Source organism: Tursiops truncatus, chromosome 15 (genome assembly GCF_011762595.2).
Source record: "Tursiops truncatus isolate mTurTru1 chromosome 15, mTurTru1.mat.Y, whole genome shotgun sequence".
In the NCBI taxonomy this organism is placed as follows: Eukaryota; Metazoa; Chordata; class Mammalia; order Artiodactyla; family Delphinidae; genus Tursiops; species Tursiops truncatus.
The window spans coordinates 18,398,236-18,419,236 of NC_047048.1; the positions used below are offsets into that span (position 1 = coordinate 18,398,236).

Consider the following 21,001-nt stretch of genomic DNA (forward strand, 5'->3'; position numbering starts at 1 on the left):
AGGAGCTCTTTGAGGAAAGACTCCCTAATAATTCATCTTCTCCCAGCGATCCCTCTAATAATTCCCAATAGTACTGACGATGATGATGTTGATATAGTTGAAAGCTTAATAAATAGTTGCTGAAGAAAAGACATACATAATAATATTAGTAATAATAATAGCTAAGAGTTTTTAAGTGTGAACTATGTCCCTGACACGCCTCTCAAGGCTTTACATGCACGACTCATCTAATCCTCACAACCACTGTGATGGGAGCTTCACACATGACTCCCTCGGATCCCCCAATCCTGGCGTTCATGCCTTGTATAATCCCCTCCCCTGAGTGTGAGCTGGACCAGAAGACTTAACTTCTATTGCAGAGAATACACAAAAGTGATGGGGTGTTACTTCTGAGATGAGGTTACAAACAACTAGGACATCTGTCTTCCTGGCACTCTTTTTATCTCTCGTCCTCTCACTTGATCTCTTTGATGAACCAAGCAGACACATTGTGAGCTGCCTTACGCAGAGGTGCGTGTGGCAAGGGGCCAAGGCAAGTCCCCGGCCAACAGTTTGGGAGTAACTGGGACCCGTAACTCAGATCCAACAACCCTCAGGAATTGGATCCTGATAATACCCTCTTGAGTGAGCTTGGAAGCTTCAGCCTTAAAATAACTGCAGCCCCATCTCACACCTTGATTGTAGCCTTGAAAGAGGCCCAGAATGAGAGACCAAGGTACGACATGCCTAGATTCTTGACCTACAGAAACTGTGAGATGATAAATGCTGTCCTTTCAAGCCACTACATTTTGGGCTAATTTGTTACACAGCAATAGATAGCGAATATAACCACTTAGGTACTCTTACTATCCCATTTTGTAGTTGAGTACACCAAGGCCCAGAACGGCTCAGGAATTTCACATAAACTATGTAGCTAGGAAGCAGCAGAGCCAGGATTTGAACCCACACAGTCTGGCTCCAGAATCTTCACTCTTGACCATGATGTGATGATAACAGGGGACGAATGGAGGAATGAACAGGTGGATGCTTTTCTCCCTTTCCTTATTGAAGGGGACTGTGGCTCACCCCTGAGCACAATCTCATTATTTACCTCATCAAATGGCACCATCAGCCCCAGACAGAGCACTTTATTAAAAAGTAGTCTCGGGCTTCCCTGGTGGCGCAGTGGTTGAGAGTCCGCCTGCCGATGCAGGGGACACGGGTTCGTGCCCCGGTCCGGGAAGATCCCACATGCCGCAGAGCGGCTGGGCCCGTGAGCCATGGCCGCTGAGCCTGCACGTCCGGAGCCTGTGCTCCGCAACGGGAGAGGCCACAGCAGTGAGAGGCCCGCGTACCACAAAAAAAAAAAAAAAAGTAGTCTCTGCAAGAGTGTCTACGTCTTGGTGAAGGTGATGTTTGGGTGGGGAGGGACGGGAGCAATGCATGGAAACAGACTGCATGAGTTGGGGAATGATGCACTTATGCAACAGCTGTGAGCTTGGAGCAGAAAGACTGTAACATCCTCAAGTGAAGTATTTGGTGTTATTAACTTTTGTATCCCCAGTGTTTCTAAAAACCGGTGTCCCTCTTTGAGGAATGAATGAATGAATAAGTCAAAGGAAAAAATGAATGGATGAATGGATGGATGGATACATAAAATGCATTTATGATGATTAGCATATGGGTGTATTCAACCAGGAGCCTCTTTAGTATCTAATTCATACATAAAATGATTATTCAAAGGCCAAAACCCTCCCTTCACTCTAAAACAACCAGAGGAAGGGGAAAAGGAAACTAACATTTACCGAGCACTTATTATGCTCCAGGCCTCGTCTCGAAATCATACTTAACCCCCCCAACAGTTTGACTGTAGAATTTCCACTCGGCAAAGGGGAAACTGAGACCCAAGCAGGTAACGTGGGCCTCCCCAGAGCTACACACAGTGCCAGACTTGTGAATCCATCGCTTCAGACTCCAGAGGCCATCTCTCTGCCTGTCCACTCATGCCTGCTGAATGAGTGGCTGGGGGAGGGCAGGTGTTATTATTATTTAGAATGGAGAGTCCCATCCTGGTTTACTGACTGTAAGGGTACCTACCGTCCGTGTATTTGTTCCGTCCACAAGAATTGACGGTGCAGGCACTACTCTAAACACTGGGGGCAGCACGCTGGTTTGGGGGGGGGTTTGGGATGGAACTTTGCTCCCAGGGAAACTCAACACGGGTGCCTGATCTCAGAGCACGTGACCAGAATAGCGCTCACACCAAATAATCAGCTCCTCTTCCCAGGCTCCCAGAGGGTCTGAAACGGGTACCGCCTGCTCCTTATGGGTACATGGTGAGCTCAAGTTCAAGTTCATGCTATGGCAACTTTCATTTTCCCTTAGGGAAAAGAAGGAAAAAGGCATGAAATGGCCGAGTCTGCAGTGGGCCAGCCTCACACACGCATACTGTCTTGTTCAACTCGGACACGAGCTGACAAGTTACGACTGCCCTTGTTTTAAGGAGGAGAAAGTTGACACTCAGAGAGGCAAAGGGACTTTGGCCCAGGTCACAGGTAGGAGGAAGAGGGTCTGGAATGAAATGAGGCCATATAGCTCTATAGCCTAGACTCGTAACCACAGTGCTGTGATGTCCACTGACTGCTTTGCAAAGCTCTTTTACACACACACACACACACACACACACACACGACCATGCCGCCACCCCTACCGGTTCTGTACAGGTGAATTGTGGGCCCCCTACCAGCCCAACAAGTTAGCACTATTTCTGAATGAATTCAGCTAGAAGCCTTCATGTGGCCAGGATCCCGGAACACTCCCTGTCTCAAGGAATAGAATATCTATTCAGGGCAGGAAACTACCTCTAAGCTTTGTGTTCCAAAGACTTTGGGGCCCATGGCATGGGAGCATGAGAGAAGCACTAAAAGAACACTAAATCAATAGTTAGTAATTCAAATATTGGGGTGGTAGGTGTATAATACACACGATGACTAGCAGTAGTAACAATGATCACTGGTAGTCATTAGAGCCTTCACTGGATACTAACTACCAGACACGATTCTATGCCCCTCACTTGTATTAACCCATTCATTCTTCATAGCAATCTTGTTTTATGAATTTTAAAGTTGAGGAACTACAGTGCACAGAGGGGTTAAAGAACTAGGCCAAAGTCACACAGCCAGTGAGGGGCAGAGGCAGAATCTGAACCCCAGCAACGGGGATCTAGCATCCACACTCTTTTTTTTTTTTAACTGAAGTATAGTTAATTTACAATGTCATGTTAGTTTCAAGTGTACAACAAAGTGATTCCGTTATACATACATATATATTCATATTCTTTTTTAGATTCTTTTCCACTCTAGGTTATTAAAAGATATTGAGTACAGTTCCCTGTGCTATACAGTAAGTCCTTGGAATCCATATTCTTAAATAATACATTACACCACTTATCCTTATTATGAATACAGGAATGAAAGTGTGTGTAGGACAACAGAACACAAATGAAATTAACCAACACCTGCCAATCAACCTCAGTGAATGAGTGGGCGTGGCGGGGAAAGGGGCGAATTGGAGCGCTCACGCCTCATCTAAAGGGGCAGCCCCTGTTCATCTCCCACTGCTGGCGGCCTGTAGAGGACATGGCTGCTGTGTTTCCAGATGTCCTGCTTTTCCAGATATGAGTGGAAATTTCCAGATTGTAGATGCTGGTGCTGTGCTAGCCACGTGGGATACACGCTCAGGCCCCAAGTGCCTGCGCGCTGCCCTTTGCAGCTCATCCTCTGGTCTCAGGCCATGAGCTTCAACTTCATCAGGCGATCCTTCCAACTCTGATTATGGGAGTTAAAATCTGCCCCATTCAGCCTCCATCCCTCTCCTTCCCTTCCCTGACAGAGCCTCCCACTTCTCCTGTAATCACTGAGATCAATCCCTCTTCCCTCTGACAGCCCTTCACATATTTTGATCACTGGCATGATTTCTGAGCTGACAAAAATCTTATCCCATCTAACAGGGATGGTAAAGCGGGTACCATATTCCCAGGCAGATTAGAGCAGCTGAGGGTCACTGCCTCTAGGGCAACTCTGCCAGCCCCACCTGGCCCCAGGCCTCCCCCAAGGCAGGCACACAGGGTTGGAGCCACAAACTACCCCGAGGGCCCCCAACCCCATCACTGGGTCAGATGTCTCAACCCTACCTTCTTCTTCTTCTCACCTGAGTCCAAGAAGCGATTCTCAGATTAACTCATCGAAATTAGGGCAAACCAGTGATACCCTCATTATGATTCGCATCAGGAACAGTCTCAAGAGAAATACTAATAATGGTTACCTCCTGCTAAGAGATAAAATTAGCGGGCAACTTTCTTAAATTTTCTTTCTGCAATTCCTAATTTTTCTAAAAGAATATTGTATGTTTTATATTATAAAAGTAAAATATTTCAAATTTTTTATTTTAAAATAAGAACTATAGGGCTTCCCTGGTGGCGCAGTGGTTGAGAGTCCGCCTGCCGATGCAGGGGACACGGGTTCGTGTCCCGGTCCGGGAAGATCCCACATGCCGCGGAGCGGCTGGGCCCGTGAGCCATGGCCGCTGAGCCTGCGCGTCTGGAGCCTGTGCTCCGCAACGGGAGAGGCCACAACAGTGAGAGGCCCGCGTACCGCAAAAAAAAAAAAAAAAAAAAAAAAAAAAAAAAAAAAAAAGAGTGCAGGCTCTGCAATCAGCCCGCCTGCTGTCAAAACCACTTCACCATTTCCTAGCTGTGGGACTTGGAGCGGGTATTTAAATATGCCTCAGTTTCCCCCTCTGCAAAATGGGACATCATAGGGTTGTCATGAGCATTGTTATTAGTTGAAACACGTCAAGCACTTAAAACAGCGTCTGTCACATGGTAAGTAGCCAATGCTGTATATACTTTCATGATGAGAGGATTTGTGATGTATTTTTTTCCAAATATTCTCTAATCTTGTTATCTTGAATGGTCCATTTTCAAGAGCACCCCTTAAATCCTGCCCACAGAGCACACCAAGTCACCTCGCCAGCTCCTCCCCCGCCACCCGTCAGCAGGTCCCCGACATGGCTGTCCTGACTCAGCCGAAAGACCTCAGGTCTACAAAGGACAAGGACGTAGAGCTAAACCGGAAGGACGTTTGCGTCCAGCGTTACGCCACTAAATTCTTTGACGATTCTGAGAACAGAATGCTGATGAAATCCTTATGGCAGTACATGCAGGTACAGGCAGTCTTTCTAGGAATAGGAAATTCTTAGGGCAGACAGAGATAATAAAAGCAGCTCTGGACACGAAATCAGAAGGGCAAGTCTGAGGTCCAGCTGTATCCATAACTGGCTGAGGTTTCTTTTTCTAGAAGATGGTGGGAATAGCCCCAGGATTCCGGGGACGAACATGCTGAGATTGGCCACAGGGAGCAGCACCTGAGATAATCAAAGACACTCAGGAGAGGGGAGACAGACTAGAAGCCGGCAGAGGTGAACTGTTACAGACATGATGTTTAGCAAGCAGAAGAATGAGGAACCTGAGTTGGGCAAGGAAGGGCGAACATGGTCAGCCTCGCCTGGGGAGGGTATTACGGTTCATGAACAAAATCCGGAAACTGAAGATTCAGGCCGTGCTGCATGTCTCTGCTTGCAATTTGGGGTACAGAGGTGACGTCAATGTAACATCAAGAAAGGAATTTTGCAAAAAAAAAAAAAGAGAGAGAGAGAGGAATGAAGGAAGGGAGGGAGAAAGGAAGGAAGGGAGGAAGGAAGGAAGGGATTTTGCATTTGTTCAGAAGCCCACCTTTGCTTTCTAGACCACACTTGATTTTTATTCCTGTTGCTACTGCTGCCCCAGAATTTCTCCCTGGCATTCTCTCTGGGTTTTTTGTTTTTTTTTTGCGGTACGCAGTCTCTCACTGTTGCGGCCTCCCCCGTTGCAGAGCACAGGCTCCGGAGGTGCAGGCCCAGCAGCCATGGTTCACGGGCCCAGCCGTTCCACGGCATGTGGGATCCTCCCGGACCGGGGCACGAACTCACGTCCCCTGCAATGGCAGGCGGACTCTCAACCACTGCGCCACCAGGGAAGCCCCATTCTCTCTGTTTTGATAGGACTATACTTCCCTCTGCATCTCAGGTGGAAGAAGGGGTAATAGTAGTTGTAGTCACAGCATCTACTGAGTGCTTATTATGTGCTGGACAGTGTTCTAAGTGATGGTACACATGTTAACTGATTTAGTCACAGCAACCGTATGAGACAGTGTGGGAGAGATTCTTAGTGTTCACCAACGACCCCTCCACATCTCCCAGCCTGCCTGGGTTTGGTCAGCCATGACTCTCATTCTGAAAGGAGTAGGACAATGTGTCACTCCAGGCTCAGGTACTCAGTGCCCATCTTGCCTTCCCCATGTTTTCAAGGCTGGATTTCAGGGCTATGAATTCCAGAGTGGTAGAACCAAACGATGGACACAGCTGGATCCCTGAGTCACTGCTTGGAGGAGAGCCATTCTGGAAAGATGTGAGACCCTCATCGGTTTGTATGAGGAAGAAATGTTTAATATGGATGGGCACTGATATTTGGGTTTGTTTTTATGGAAGCTAGCATGAATTGATGACTCTGACAAAAACAGGTAGAGACTGTCTTCATGCCCACTTTACAGATGAGAACACTGAGGCAAAAAAAAGGATAAACAATATGTCCACGGTCAAAAACTATGGAGTGGTAGAGCTGAGATTGAACCCAGATGAAGTGAGCTCTAGAATCTATGCTCTTCCTTTTTTTTTTTCTCACTTTGTTCATGGTTTTTGTGGCTCTCTTCATATTTTCCAGGATGGGTATCATCTTGTACCAGTTCCAAGAGTTAAAGTGAAACCCAGGGGGGAAATCCATCCTTTTTCCTGGATATTCGGGAATAAAATCTATGAAGTTCTACCTTTTGTCCTCCCTGGGTATACATGAGAGCTAACTACACCAGAAATTTTACTGAAGATGCTATTGAGTGTGTTCAAGAACCATTTGTCTGTAATTCCTTTCTTTTTATAATCATATACTATAGTCACACCTGGCTAAAGAGAGAATTAGTGACGAATAACCTTGCAAATCTCAAAGCCTAATGAGTTTTATTTTCTAAATATCAACACCACCATCATATCTTGCAACTCGTTTCACAGTTAAAAGAGCAAATATCCATATATAATTGGGAGCAGGAGGCGGTACAGCAAGAACGTTAATGGCATTAACTTTTTAAGTCAAAGAAAACGATTTCTTTGTCTAACTCTTTCATTTACTCCTGTGTGACCAGACCTAAGCACATAATCCATGCATCCATTTATCCCTTTTTAATAACAGATATTTATCTCACCAGGTTGCTGTGATAATTCAGTAAAATAATGCTTTGGACTCCTAGATTTGAATGAAGAGTAAGCTGAGGGGAAAAAGTGCCGTGTGCAAAGACGTACTGCCCCTTCCTCTAGGTAGGAAACATAGCCTGTGTAGTTATTATTAATTCTAATTTTCATTATTCCTTGAGGGCAGGAAATACATCATGTTCATCTCTGTGGGCCCCTTGTCTATCAAAAGTGTAGGACAAAATAAGTGTTCAGGGCTTCCCTGGTGGCGCAGTGGTTGAGAGTCTGCCTGTCGATGCAGGGGACGCGGGTTCGTGCCCCGGTCCGGGAAGATCCCACGTGCCGCGGAGCGGCTGGGCCCGTGAGCCATGGCCGCTGAGCCTGCGCGTCCGGAGCCTGTTGATAAGCGTGTCCACATCATGGTTGGCTTGGGGACCAGGAGCCTCATCCTTCTAATCACTTCTTATCACCATTCAATACATGCCTGGCTCCCAAGGAGACAGAATAAGTATGTGTTTGACAGATTCCAAGACACCTACTGGGGCACATTTGCAAACGGGTGTGGTTACTGTACCTCCACTAATAGATTAGCTTAAGAGAAGCCATCTTGTTCTCTTCTCTCTTCCAACCCTGTGGAAGATGGAAGATGCAGTAAACTGTCCCAGGGACTGTTCTGAGGCCAGTCCTCTCATATTTGTCCTTCTATGTGTCAAAATATATACGTGTTGGACTATAGGAAGAGGCAGCATAGGGAGTGAGGAGAAAAGTGCAGGCCAAACGCATCAGTTTAATTCTTCAATGTGAATTCTCAGCAGTGAATTTGAGGATTAAGCCCCGTTAGCAATGGTCACCCAAGTTTCCTCAGACAAAGTTTCATGTTCGCCTTAGGAACTCGTGTAGAGGAGCATTGGGCTGAGCAAGGTAAGTTAACACATGTCACTCTGACTTTTAACATTTACTGTCTCATTTGCAACTTCCCAACAACTCTGCCTTTTGCCAATATTACTGAAGTGGTCCCCTTTATACGACCTGGAGGCTTTGGCTTCGATATATAACATCACTGGGCCAAGATAACAGGGCAAGTTTGTAGCCAAGGTGGGCAGGGACTCAGACCTTCAGAATTCACCCCCAAAGAGTTTGAAGCACAGTTCTCCCAGAGTTTATTCTAACAGTCTCATAGACTATGTGGCTTATTCTACTAGTCTGCCGGACCAGAGAATGAGGGCCCCCCTCATTTATTTTATTTAGAAGAAATGTAGCATCTGAGAAGCACCAATGACCATGAATCCTACAGAGTCATGTCAGGAGTTGGGTTGAGCCCCAGTACTATGTATTTGCCACCTTCCATCATGATGTCTTTTTTTTTTTTTTTTTTTTTTTTTGCGATACACGGGCCTCTCACTGTTGTGGCCTCTCCAGTTGCAGAGCACAGGCTTCCGACATGCAGGCTCAGCGGCCATGGCTCACGGGCCCAGCCGCTCCGCGGCATGTGGGATCTTCTTCCCGGACCGGGGTGCGAACCCGCGTCCCCTGCATCGGCAGGCGGACTCCCAACCACTGCGCCACCAGGGAAGCCATGATGCCTATTTTTTAAGGTCCTGGCTCCCCATCCCCAGACAGGGGCCCTGTCTCTGGGTTCTCCTGGTAGATTCTATTTCCAAAGATGGAAGCAGCCATGGCACCTGTCCCATGGGTTCTTCTGCAATGTGATCTTGTCACTTACCCACCTAAGAGATAGAGTCAATTTATTTGCCCCTTGTCTTGGGGCTGGCCCTCTGACTGCTTTAATCCATAAAATATAGTAGAAGTGACATCAGAGCTCAGATATTAAGAAGGCCTGGCAGCTTCTGCTTTTGTGTAAGAGGTCTGGCTACTCTGAGACCTCAGCATTAGGAGAAGCCCATGCCAGCCAGGAGAGGAAGCCACGTGGAGGGCACTGTCCTGTTTCATCCGAGCTCCAGCCCAGAGCCAGCACTGGTTTGACAGCCTCGCGAGTGAGACCATCTTAGAAGCAGACTCCTAGCCCCACTGAGCCAGCTCAGTTGATGCCACGTAGATCAAAAAAGAGTCTTCCTAGTTGCACTCTGCTTGATTTGAAGACTCATAAACAAAAGTATGATTGTCACTGAAGCCACTAAATTTGGAGGTGGTTTGGCAGCAAAGACAGCCAAGAGTTTCCACGGCATCTCCCCCAACAGAGAGGTTATTATTCTTAACATTGATGATTGTCTCATTAGGTATCTCTCCCTAATCTGACTCTCTAGGGCCTGCTCCCTGTGGAGTACCGAGAGCCCAGAACAGTGCCTGACACACAGCAGGCATGCAAAGAGTCCTCTCAGAAGGAAGTAGATGGTGATTTTGAACCAGGCTGTGCTCTGTCTAGCCTGCGGCCGACACACCTGCAGTGATGCTGCCCGGCTGCACCGCGGAAGGAGACCCCAATGAAGAGTCTACTCATCTGTCTCCACACCTACCTGCATCTCAGAATTCACAGCAGCTCCCAGAAAACACTAAACTGAACCAAACGACGCGCTTCCTTCCTTCACGTGGTTGTTTTATGACAAAAGTGCTTGTGTTAAGAGGGCTGTGGAAGGTTTGCTGATTTTTCATCAGCTACATAACTTCAGATAAAATTTAATTAAACAGATCCCTGCAGTCCTATGCCCACTGTCCCAGATCGAGTCAACTATTTTCCTTTTCTGGCCTTTACGAGAGAAGATGCAGGGGAAGGGGCTGAAGCTTGGCACGTGCGGTGTGACAGACACAGGAGGGCTTCTCTCCAAAGGAGGAGTTAGAGGGGTCTGTGGGAGGGCCAGTAGTGGGAACCCTGGCTATCTCTGGCCACAGGATTCTCCAGACCCCTCATTCTCTGAGCTCCTCTCATCCTCACCAATACCAGCCAAATCTGGGCTCTGATGGTCTCTCTACGGAAATATGGCCATAGCCTCCTCGTTTCCAGTTTCACCCAGATCCAACATCAAACCCACACTTAAATCAGTTCCCCTCCCCTTCTTTTTTTTTTTTTTTTAAGACACAAACCTAATCACACCATCTCTTGCTCCTGGAAGGCATCCACAGGAAATTAAAGTCTTTCATATTCTGACCTTGCCATTTCCTCTTCAGGCCTCCTATAGCTAAGGTGGGTGGGGATGGGAGCGAGTGACCTAGCTTTGGCCAGTGAGACTTCATTGTTGGGTTCTAGGTTTTACTCCATGAAAAATGAAACAGGGAGGGGACCTGTCTCTTCTTCATGCCATGAGCATGGTGGTGTGAGATCATGATGCCCAGACTTGGGGCGGGCATGAAAAGGCTGTGAGGCAACAAGCCAACATCTCAGGGGAAGGCAGAGTGGAAACCCAGGCAGAAACCTCGCACTTGATGACATTTCTCAGCCACTGGACCGACTTCGGTTAAGGCAATTAAATATTTTTAGTGTCCATGCCTCCAAACATGTTGTTGCACTGAAACCTTTACTGCTACTACCAATAATAATAACACACATATAATGAATTGTGGGATGAATTGCTTTGCCAAAGGAAATTGGCTACCATGCTGGCTTAGATCAACCGAGCTTTACCACCATGGCTTGACCTCCCAGAAATGTTGCCATTTCTCCCCAAACAAGATTCTATAAACCTGGAGAAAAGGAGAGCAACTTTTGGGTAGGCTACCAACACAGTCTGCCATAGCCTTAAAATATGAATAAGATTTTGACAAGGACGGTAGAAAAGATAAGGTGTCTGGACAGAGGCCTCAATATGCACAAAAGCATGGGGCTGTGTGAAGAATGGAGAAGAGTCTAGGGTTGTGGCTTCTCTAACTCCTTCAGGTGAATTTAGTAACCCTTTCCTCTATATGACACCTTAAAGTATGCATGTCATTACAATATAATTGAGTCCATTTCCCCCAAGACACTGCAAAGTACAGCACTACATCCTATTCATCTTATTCCTGTTCGTATCATCTTCCACTATTCAGTGCCTAAAACATACTAATCACTCCAATAAATGCTTGTTGAACAAACACACAAATGACATTATCTCATTAGAAGTGCCCTGGGAGTAAAATAAACCAGACAGAGAAAGACAAATACTGTATGTTCTTCACTTATATGTGGAATCTAAAAACAAAATAAAACAAAACCACCACCAAACTCATAGAAAAAGAGATCAGACTTGTGGTTACCCACTGCAGGGGGTGGGAAAAGGGGAAATTGGAGGAAGGTGGTCAAAAGGTACAAACTTCCAGGTATAAGATAAATAAGTACTAGGGATGTAAAGTACCAATGATGGCTATAGTTAACATGCTGTACGTTATATATGAAAGTTGTTAGCAGACTATATACAAGAGTTCTCACCAGAAGGAGATTTTATTCTTTTCTTTCTATTGTATTTATATGAGATGATGGATGTTAACTAAACCTACTGTGGTAATCATTTCACAATATATGTAAATCAAACCATCATCATGCTTATATCTGAAACTTATACAGTGACACATGTCAATTACTTCTCAAGACTGGAAAAGAAAAGAAGTTCCCTGGGAGTATATCTGCCACTAGACAGCCTGTGGCCAAACTCTTAGAGCCCAGAGACTGGAGGGACGCCCACACCAGAGACAAATACACTTTGCATGTTCATCTATTTACAGAGCCATTGTAAATATTCCCAGTGGGAAATGCACTGTAAATGCTCACAGAAAAGGCAACTGCTTACAGTTCTGGACTTGTATGGGCTTCCTAGGTACAAACTATCAGTGAATGAACACTTGCACTAAGAAAGAAGGGAAGCTTGACCACGGTGGATTGGAAATGCATTCTGAAGGCTATAAAGTTACAAACGAAGCTCATTACATCTTTAGGACAGTTTGCAGAGCCTGTCTTGTCTAGTCTCACAGCCCAGTGCCATAACCCTCTACAGCATCCCTGACCATTTGCCAACCAGCCTCTGTTTGATCAATTGCAGGGTGGGGGCCAAGGCTACCCGGTCACAGGTTTAGCAGCTCAAGAAGAGGAGCTGTGAGTGGCAAGGGAGGGAAGGAGTAAGCTTTTCAGAAATGCCTTGCTCTGAGTCTCTCTCATGGGGACCAACCATTCCCTGGCCTGGCCCTGGCCTTACAGAGTTTCTAGAAGAGCTGATCCTGTCCTTTGCTACAGACCTCTGACTCAGCTCCTCATGTTGCCTTTTTATGAAAATGATCTATTTCACAAGCACATTCACAGCTTCATCCCATCCCAGGTTTCTGTCTTTGCCAAGACTCAGGCTCTCGGGCATTATACTTCAATTGCTTATAGGATAAGATTTCTAAACTTTTCACCATGACACAGAGGTTAAGAGCTGGGGAGCTGGAAACAGACTGATAAGGGTTCAAATCTTGGCTCTTCCTTTAATGTTTTCTCACTTATTCATCCATTCGAGACATATTTTCGAAGTGCTTGCCATGTATCAAACACCCTACTAGGTACCAGGCAAGAAACAGGCCAGAAAAGGGCATAAAACTTACCTTTGTGTGTGTATGTATGTGTGTGTGGGAGCCGGGAGGGTGGGACTGGGTAGATAATAACAAGTAGACTCAAATATCATATGTTTAATATGTGCTAGTTATCTCTATTACCATTTTAATGATCATCAACATCATCATTTAATCCATCATTTGGGATTAGGTTTGGCTGTGAGTGATAGAAAACCCAACAGTGGCTTAAACAAGATAGATTTTTTTTCTTTGACCTAAACTCTAGAGGTAAGCTGCCCAAGCCTGGTGTGATGGTGCCACAGTCAGCAGGGTCTAAGGCACCTTCTTTCGCTTTGCTCACCATGTTTAAACTCTTGGTCTAGAGCATCCCATAAATATTCACCATCACAAACATGGTGACAGCTCCTGACTGCAAGCCCCTGAGACTCTCAGAGTGTTTGGTCCACATATGAAAGCCTGGAAGTGCTGGGGAAGTAATGTCTCCAAGAGCAGCCCTCAACGAATGGCAGACAGGTGTTGGTGTATAAATACCCCAGCTCCCCCATCCTTCAAGTAGAATGTCTCTATAGCATGTGTCACCCAATTTCCTCGAGTTTTCCAGCAGGATGGAGCCACCATAATTCATTTATTAACACACCCTATACTAGCTTCCTTCCCTTCCTATCTCACGTTCCCATCCCCTACCAGTGCTTCCTGGGATTACTCGGCACATAAATAACTTGCTCGCGAATCTCTGACCGAGAGTCTGCTCTTCAGGGAGAACCTCATCTAAGACATGGCCTAAAATGGCCACTTATGCTCCGCCCATCTCATCCACATCCCAGCCAGCAGGAAGGAGGAAGCAGTGAAAAGGGGTGAGCCTCTCCCTTTAAAGAACATTTCTTGGGAATTCCGCAGGATACCTCTGTTTACACCCCATTCATTGGGTAGCGAAGGAAGCTGGGAGGTTTAGTTCTTATTCTGAGTGACTGCATGCCCTGTGAGATCGGGCATTCTATTACTAAGGAAGGAGGGGTAAGTGGCTCGAATAAGCCAGCTTGTCAGTGTCCAGGGGATAGGAAAGGCAGAGTCTTGTGGTGTAGGCTGAGGACCCACACGCAGGTGTCTGGGTTCCTGATCAACCATAAATAGCATTTCACAGACACCTTAGTGCCTGCCTCCCCACCTGCTCCCCAGCACAGTCTCAGCAGAACTTAATCTCTCCAATCCTGGGAGAAAAGCCAGGACTTAGCTACATCAAACCATGCCAGGATACAATTTGTACATTAAAATCACTCGAGCTGGCTTTTCCTTCACCTTAATTTTAGATAAATAACAAGCGGCACAAAAGACCCCAGCCCTCCAAGTGCTGAGATGATTCATAAAGAGGCATGACAGATGCATTAAAGAAGATGTGGGATGACACACGGCTAATGACAAATGAGTGGTCCAGGGGTGAAAGCCATAGTGGGAAGCATAGTGGGAAAGACGAAGAAGCAGGCTTCCCTGGTGGCACAGTGGTTGAGAGTCCGCCTGCCGATGCAGGGGACACGGGTTCGTGCCCCGGTCCAGGAAGATCCCACATGCCGCGGAGCGGCTGGGCCCGTGAGCCATGGCCGCTGAGCCTGCACGTCCAGAGCCTGTGCTCCGCAGCGGGAGAGGCCACAACAGTGAGAGGCCCCCGTACCGAAAAAAAAAAAAAAAAAAAAAAAAAAAGATGAAGAAGCTAAGGCTTTGAGAGACAGAATAACTTGCCCCCCAGTCACACAGCCAATAAGAAAGACTGAGAAAAATATTTTTTAAATGTGAATAATAATACATATTCTAGCTCTTTTTTTATGTGCCAGGCACTGGGCTGAGTACCTGCCATGCTTACACAATTGAAGTCTCACAATAGCCCTTGAGGTAAGAATGACTGTTATTCCCATTTTACAAATGAAGAAACTGAGGCTGAGAGAGAGTTAAAAGCTTGAACAGAGTGACACCAGGATTTAAGAGACCAACTCGTCCGACTGCCAATCAGATGCCTGAATCCCCTTTATGGACATGTCTGCCTGTGGTTACAGGGCCATCGGCTAAAATGCCCCGTGTCAGAGAACACACAGCCTCCTGGACCCATCTGTTCCTTTCCTGGAGGAAGCCAGCTGAACAGTCACTGCTTCTGACATCCTGGACTCTGACCCCCATGGGGAGGACCATTTTTTCTTCTTTGGCCACACCACGCAGCACGTGGGATCTTAGTTCCCCGACCAGGGATCGAACCTACACCCCATGCAGTGGAAGCTCAGAGTCTTAACCACTGGACCGCCAGGGAAGTCCCAAGGACCATTTCTTATACTGAGTAGCCGACCCAAAAGTTTACCCTAGGACAGAGCTTGGAAAACTTTTTCTGTGAAGGATCAGAGAGTAAATATTTTCAGCTTCATCACCCACATCGTCTCTGTCACCACTACTTAGCTCTGCCCCTGTAGCTCAAATGCAGCCAAAGACAATACATGAACCAATGGGCATGGGTGTACCCTAAGAAAACTTTACTTATAGATACTGAAGTTGACATGCCATGTGATTTTCACGTATCACAAAATAGAATTCTTATTTTGATTTTTTCCCCCAACCATTTAGAAATGTAAAAAGCATTATTAGCCCATGAATACTAAATCACGCAGCAGCCCAGACTTGACGTTTGGGTTCTAGTTTGCCAATCGCTGGCCTAGGATCTAGGAAACTATCTGGACAAAAGTGGTACTTAGGAGCTTTGGTTTCCCTCCCCACATACAACAGTGCAGAAAGATATAATGCATTGCTTTTTTATAAAGTGGCAAATGGTTAGAGAATTGGAGTATAATTTGGGGCTGGCCCACCTCAAGTTCAAGGGCTAACCTGAAGTTTAGCCTGCAACCTGAAGGCTAGAATGGAAAGTAGAACCCATATAATAAGAGCCCACATAGCCTCGCTAAGCAGGTTGAACTTTTTCTAAGTTGCCATTAGGTGCGTAGTACCATGTGACAGTTCCCGGGATTAGTGGGCTAGTGTTCTATTGCTGCGTACCTCCATCATGACAGTTAGGAATATCTTCTTATCCCCACTTCACAGGTAAGGAAACCAAAACTCAGAAGGGTTAAGCGACTTGCCCAATATCCCCCAGCAAGCAGAAGGAATTCACAGGCAGAGTTGCCTGATGCCAGTTTCTAAGCACTGCGGATCCTACACAGGATGAGCAGAGAGGTGAAACACAGTCAGCTTCCCCCGGAAAGACTGGCAGTGGCTCCAAGCTGGTCTGCTGCATATTCGTTGCTTCAGGCCTGATCTAGGAACATCCGCCGCTGATATCAGTCTCTAATCTAAATCCCCTCTCAGCTTCCAGAGCTACCCAGAACCAAGTGATGCTGGAAGGCCTACGTCTTAGCAGCAGGCGGGTGTCAACCTTACAGAGGGAGGGATTAATTAGAAGACTCAGTGGGCTGCCCCTTGCATAATAGAATCCATGCTTCCTTCAAAAACGACTTGTGCTTTGAGTCTACCTGCTGCTCAGGACAAGGAGTGCCCCGTAGCGTAGGGGCAAAGGAGTTGATCCATAGGCAGTGTTTTCAATAATAAAGGCAAGAGTGATCAAAGCTGGCATCGTGGAAGACCTTTCCTCATGCTGGGCTTGGGTCAAGAGGCATGATATATATTATTCTACTTAATCCTCAAGACAACTCTAGGAGGTGGGTCTGCACTTATTTGCAGATGAAGGAACTGAAGCAGCTCAGCTGATCCATGCATCACGCTGAGAAAGAATGTTGACTCCAGAGTCCACGCTCATGTGCCTACTGGGCTCAGGAAGGCGGCCCCAAGGTGTCAATCTGGACCTTTATCCTCCTTTGGCTCGCAGTGGTTCGACAGCCATTGACCCAGATATGTTTGAAATGACCCAACAGAACTGCTTTAAAAATAAATATTTCAAGGAGGAAGGGCAAGATAAGGGTATAGGATTAAGAAATACAAACTACTATGTGTAAAACAGATAAGCAACAAGGATATATTGTACAGAACAGGGAAATACAGCCCTTATTTTGTAATAACTTTAAATGGAGTATAATCTATACAAATATCGAATCACTATGCTGTACACCTGAAACTAATGGAGCGCTGTAAATCAACTGTACTTCAATATAATTTAAAAAACTATTTACAATAAAAAAAATAAAATAAAATAAAAACCAAGCGAATTTCCTGGTGGTCCAGTGGTTAGGACTCTGTGCTTTCACTGCTGAGGGCCTGGATTCAATACCTGGTTGGGTAACTAAGATCCCACAAGCCACGTGGTGCAGCAAAATAAATAAATAAATAGTATTTACATAGGGGAAAAATTTTTTTAAATAAACATTTCAGGCAAAGAGTAGTCAAACCCATATAGCATCAAACAAGAAATTTTATAGTCATCATTTGTTTATTCATCTGGTCATCCATCCATTCATCTGTCCAAATATCTGTCCATCCATCCGATTAATCAATCATTCATTTAAACATATAATCAATATTGCCCGGGTGTCCCCTGTTAGTCAGGCCCTGAAGAGGGAAAGTAAAATGATGAATAAGACCTACTCTCAGCCCATTCACAGGGGTTAACATTTTACAGGGGCCACATTCCTGAGTGGCCAGGGGGTCCCTCAAGGCCAGGGGGTCCGATGGGTCATCTACCTGGACATGAATGAATCTGTGTTCCCTGACTACTTCCACATCTTTTCCCTCCAGCCCACTGCCCTCACTGGTGCCAAAGCCATTATGCCCTAAAAGATCAGAATCTGGGGCAGTGAATAGATGTCACAAGTTGGTAAAACAAAGGTACTTCATGACGCTGTAAAGAATTCTTAATCTGAATTGTCCTGCAAAGGGATATGCACTAGAAGGCACTGGTTTCTTTGGGGTTATTCAAGGAGACTCTGATGACCACCCCAATGTACAAGAGTCTCTCCTTGACCAAACTTGGGTCAAGTTCCTCTGAGCTCCATTTTGACAAGACCCAACCTTGGGCTCTATCCTTGGCTCTTTAAGCCCAGTTTTAGCAAGAATTCTGCAGGGTCAGTTTAGCAAAAATCTCCCACCCTTGATATCTGATTGGATTCCTCTTCCCCCACCCTCAACCTCCTATCACCCCACCTGTCTTCAGCAAGAATCCTGCTGAGTCAGTTTCGCCAGAATGGCACTTATCCCTGAGGTCTCCTCTAGTGATTTTCCATCCACTAACCTCCACCTCGATTCTTGGCTATAAATCCTTACTTGTCTTTTGTTGTACTGGGAATGGAGCCCAGTTCCATACTGAAGTCTCTCTTCCCCTAATGCAATGGCCCCTGAATAAAATGTACATTCACCACTTTAAGTACTGTTTGCCTCTGCTTTGTTTTGACACATGGATGGCATGGAAGAAAGGTCCACATGGAAAAGATTGATTTGTTCTCTCAAAAACAACTCACTAGATGATACCTGCTCTGAAAAGCAATGTAACCCAGTGGTTGCTGAGGCAGAGGGAGTAACAAATACCATCTGGACATGGAAAGTCTTTGGGCTGACTGTCAACTCAATACTCTCATCCTCAGATTCCTGCTTTTATTAACTGGCAAGGTATTGAATCTTTCTTTGCTTTAGTTTCTTCAACGGGAAAATAGGCCTAATAACAGCATCATTGCAGAGAGATGGGAGGATCAAGTCAGGTGATGATTCAGGTGATGGTCAGGTGATGATCATCGGTCAGGTGATGTTCATCATCAAGTCACGTGATGATCAAGTCAGGTGATGATTCAGGTGATGATTCAGGTGATGATCAAGTCAGGTGGCTGACCCACCGCAATGCTCAAAAGATACCAGCAATGATAACCATTGCTACGAATGGTAACTAGTCATGTAACTAGCAGTAGTCATTAATATTAGGTGTGAGAAAAGTGACTAGGTGATGGAGGTGTATAGCGTCTGAGTCAGAGAACATTTATGCAGTGCATGCAATTTTACACTATCCCTAAATTCAAGAATCAATACAAGTAATTAGAACAAGGGGGTACAGAGTGATCAATGCTATGAGAAGGCAGCAGCAGCAGAAATGATTTCCAGCTTGGGGGATGACAGGTCTCCAAAGAATGAGGTGATGTTTGGGATCGTGGCAGGACTAGAATTTATCCACGAAGAGGGGTCTGGAGGGCATTTCAAGAGGAGAAGCACAGGACGCACGCAGAGAACCACAGACACACCATGTTTCAAAGCTAACACTGGCCATGATTCTTCATCCACAAGCCTAAAATCCAAAATGCTCTGAAAACCAAAATATGTTTATAACTAATTTTTGTGACAAAACCTGAGCTGATCTGATACAGATCAGCTTTTTGTTTTTCCATTTTGTGTGAATGACCATGTTTCATGGCAGAATAGTCAAGATTTTGGTGACAAGTTTTTGCTCCAGAACCCACTGGGGATGTAATGTATTTACTATATTGTGTGTGTATCACATTGCCTTTCTAAAACAGAAATAATTCTAAATTTCAAAACATGTCTGGTTTTCAGTAAAAAGATATCAAGCTATACTAACAATCCCTAATATTTATGGAGCACTTCTTATATTCAAGCAGTTCTCTAAACACTTAACTAAGTTAATCCTCCTAAGGCAGGTAAGTACTGTGATTTTCTTTATCTGCATGGATGAGAAAACTGAGGCACATGGTGGTTACTAACCTGCCTGGACTCACACAGTTAAGAAGTCTCAAAACCAGGATCAAAGCCACAAAGCCTTGCCTCAAAACCTTTCTTTATTCTTAAATACCACACTCAACCACATCTACACACTATAATTAAGAGCAAGTGTGGTTGACTTATTATTTATTCATAATACTTTCCTTCCTCGTTCTCCTCTCTCCATGCCTTCCGCTTTACAGAAGGATTCTACTTCCCACTGCAATGAGGCTGGACCGCTTTAGCCAATGAAATGTTAGTAGACGTGGCATAAGTGGAGGCTTTAAATGTGCTTTTGTGGTTTGGCTTGGCCTCTTATACTCTCATGATTTATTATGGAAAAAGCATGCTCCAGGTAGCTGAATGCATCTCAGAATAAGGGACAAGTACACTAGACCTCTACCCAACCCAGAGCCTGAGGCAGAGCTACCTCTGCCAACTCACAGACTCATGAAGGAGAAAAAGCAAAATGCTGTTGCTGGAAGCCACTGAGATTTGGGGACTGTTTGTTACCCAGCATTATCATAGCAATAGCAGACTCATTTCAACTGCTCAGCATTTCCTGAGATGAGGATTTAAAGCCGATGAGGATTCATCCATAATGGGAAGAATCCTAAAAGTAATGTTAAAGATTTTGGATCCCATCCCAAAAGCAACGGAGAAGCGTAAAATGCTTCTAGGCAGAGGCATAAAATGATATGACTTCTATGATCTACATTGCAACAGTCATCTGTTACACAAAATGAGTCACTACCTCCATCCCCCATCACCACACATACACTTACCTAATACCTGTCAACAGCTTTCCATTGGTCTTAGGATAAAACCCCAAATCCTTAATCTCTGGCCCCTGCTCAGCTCCCAAACCACATCTCGCCCCATGCTTCCCCTCACACTGTGCCCTAACTCCACTGTCCTTTTTTCAGTTCTTTGAATGGGATCACTCCTTTTCACCACAGGATCTTTGCATACACTTTTCGCGCTGCTAGAAAAACTCTTTCTCTAATTTTTTGCCTACTTTACTCTCAGCTTAATTGTTGCTTCCTTCTGGAAGCCTTTCCTGGGCTCTTTGGTAAGTCAATTTCCCCTGTTACAGGTGCTCTTGGCACCACGCGTTTCTCTTTTATTTCACTTATTATAGTTGTAGTTTCACATTTGTTCATAAACTTTGATTAGTGTCCCTCTCTGCCGCTAAATTGTCGACTTCCTCAGAGCAGTCACAGGGTCTTTTTCTCCCCCTTATCTTTGTATACCCAGCGTTAGCACAGTTCCTGATACGTGACTGATGTTCAGTAAAATTTGCTGAATGAAAGAATGCTGTTGGATGATAGCTCAGACAGCAGTGAGGGCAATGGGTTATTTTGGTTGCCTAAAGCACACAAGAACAGAACTAATCCTTCTTTCTTGCATCAGCCCTTTCAACTCTCGCTTGCTTTCTTTGAGAGCTGGCCAAGACAGACCTGTCACAAAGCAAGAGTGTGGTGGAAATGCATTACCAATCTGTTAGGACCAATGGGGAAATAGGACCTCAGCGCAG

The 21,001-nt window shown here is 45.5% G+C and overlaps 1 protein-coding gene across 2 annotated transcripts in view; it reads right to left on the minus strand.

Annotated features, from left to right (window-relative positions):
• Nucleotides 1–21,001, minus strand: part of HS3ST4 (heparan sulfate-glucosamine 3-sulfotransferase 4) — a 743,578-nt gene that overhangs the window by 136,631 nt on the left and 585,946 nt on the right. The window lies entirely within an intron of this gene.